The following is a 2,858-nucleotide window of genomic DNA, read 5'->3' as shown; positions in this document are numbered from 1 at the left end:
AGTTCTTTAAGGAATTTCCACACTGTTTTCCATAGCGACTGTACTAGTTTACATTCCCACCAACAGTGTAAAAGCATTACCTTTTCACTACATCCACACCAACATCTGTTTTTTTTTTTTAATTTCATTTCCAGCAACCTGGTTGGAAATGGAGATCATTATTTAAAGTAAAGAAACTCAGGAATGGAAAACCCTATGTTCTCATTCATAGGTGGGAGCTTAGCTATGAGGATGCAAAGGCAGGGACTTGGGAGAAAGGGTGAGAGGGGGTGAGAGGTAAAAGACATTGGGTACAGTGTGCACAGCTCGGTGGTGGGTGCACCAAAATATCAGGAATCACCACTAAAGAATTTATTCAGGTAACCAAACACCACCTGTTCCCAAAAACCTATTGAAATAAAAAAATAAAAAGATATGTTAGGGATAATTGATTTATTTTCTATTTTAACTAGGCAATTAATTTGTTCAAATATTGAAAATTTTCTCTATAGGACATTTTTGCTTAATAGTTGTTAAATCTCTTAGCAAGTGGATAACTACTTAAGTCAGTTATCTAATTATCTGTTTAATTCAACCATCTTTTGTGCACATTCACACATAACATTCACATGTAAATCTTACGTCAACTTTTCCTCTCTCACACACATACACACACAATTACAATGATATTTAGACAATCAGTTTGACCCAATGCTTCAGTATATGCATTGTAATAATAGATTATCAGTCAGTTTGGAGAATGAGAAAAAGCACAAAGTAGGTACACCATTGGATTAGCTACTATAATTACTACTACTTTTAGAGTCAGTTTAAAATCAATGCATTTTATATTAAACTGTAAGCCCAGTTTGAGGGAAAGGTTTGGGCTTAATGATACACAGCTGTAAGTCATCCTTGCGGGATGGACCCTCTGTAACCAGGGGCAAAAAAGGCAGAGTCACAGGTGAAACAAGTTTAAAAGTTAATCTTCATACTTACTCTCTTTCAATTATTCTAAAACAGTAACGGAAACTCTGCAGATATATATGTGAGTGTGAGTGTGTGTGTGTGTGTGTGTGTGTGTGTGTCTGCATCACTGTGTATACCTGCGGACTAGTTTATGTGTGTGCATAATTTGTTCACCATTAACTTGGCATTAAAATTCCTAGCTTTCTTTTAATTGTCAAGGGTTCCTACCCAAGAAGAAATATCTAAGTGTGATGATTATCTGTTATATTAGTATCTATTTTTAATCTTTCTCTTCTGAATCCTATTTTTAACTTGTCTCAAATTTAGCTATTGAATAATGATTTAGAAGCTGCATTGTGGAGTTAGACAAACCAGTTATACAGCCAACTCCATCTCTCTCAGGTATGTGATTTTTATTTACAGCTGACACTACTGAATATCTACTGTGTGACAAATACTATTTTAGGATAAGCAATATAGCATTAAACAAGATATTATTTATATTCTTATGGAATCTGCATTTGAATACGAGAAGTCACCCGACATCTGGTCAGTCCTCAACTTCTCTGTCTATGCAAGAAGGCAGCATAGCACCTCCCATAATGTTGCTGTCTGAATTAAAAACTTTGATACTGGCCGGGCGCAGGGGTTCACGCCTGTAATCCCAACACTGCGAGGCCGAGGGGGGCAGATCAGCAGAGGTCAGAAACTTGAGACCAGCCTGACCAATATGGAGAAACCTCGTCTTTACTGAAAATACAAAATTAGCCGGGCGTGGTGGTGCGTGCCTGTAATCCCAGCTACTCGGGAGGCTGAGGCAGGGGAATCACTTGAACCAAAAGGCGGAGTTTGCCATGAGCGAAGATTGTGCCACTGCACTCCAGCCTGGGCAAGAAGAGTGAAACCAGGCCAGGCGTGGTAGCTCACGCCTGTAATCCCAGTGCTGTGTGGAGGCCAAGGCAGGTGGATCATGAGGTCAGGCGTTCCAGAGCAGCCTGGCCAATAGGGTGAAACCCTGTCTGTACTAAAAATACAAAATTAGCCAGGCGTGGTGGCACGTGCCTGTAATCCCAGCTACTCAGGAGGCGGAGGCAGGAGAGTCATTTGAATCTGGGGGGCAGAGGTTGCAGTGAGCCAGGATTAGGCCATTGCACTCCAGCCTGGGTGACAGAGCGAGACACCATCTCAAGAAAAAACAAAATCAAAAACACTTCTATACTGAACTTAGCCTATCTTCCAGGAGTCTGATTTCACTCAATAAGTGTTAATGTTTCTGAGATTATAGGACCCGTTTTGCTAAATCTCATCGATGGTCAGGGAATTTGCTAGAATTTTATTTCATTATTTAAACTGTTCCTATTATTTTCGTTAGTTTTAATCTTCTTGCAACTGAATTTTGCTTTGCTATTTAGATCTGTAGACAATTATAGACAAGCCTATTAAGAGAAAAAACTTTGTCTCTCTCCAGCTTTTTTCTTGAACCACAATATTTTAAACAATGAAAAATGTTTGTTAAACTATTTAACATAATAATAAGCTGTTAAGTAACATTACATATGATCGTGATCTTATTAATTTAAATTTTAGTTAGTTCTCTTTAGCAGGAAAATACTCTCTTATAAACTTCATTTGGGGACTGAATTTCAACCAAATCTAAATCTTTCCAGAAGGCAAACATCTTAGTCCATTTTCTTTGCCACAGCAGAATATCACAGACTGGGTAATTTATAGAGAAAATAATTTCTTTTCTTATAGTTTGGGAGGCTGAGAAGTTAAAGATCAACAGGCTGTTATTTGGTATATCATAAAAGGGCAGAAGACATGTATGTCAGATGGCAAGAGAGCAAAGACATGTATGTCAGATGGCAAGAGAGCGAAGACATGTATGTCAGATGGCAAGAGAGCGAAGA

This window comes from Cebus imitator, unplaced genomic scaffold, assembly GCF_001604975.1.
Source record: "Cebus imitator isolate Cc_AM_T3 unplaced genomic scaffold, Cebus_imitator-1.0 Scaffold542, whole genome shotgun sequence".
Lineage (NCBI taxonomy): Eukaryota > Metazoa > Chordata > Mammalia > Primates > Cebidae > Cebus > Cebus imitator.
The sequence above is the reverse complement of the archived record's forward strand: the minus strand, read 5'-3'. Positions refer to the sequence as shown.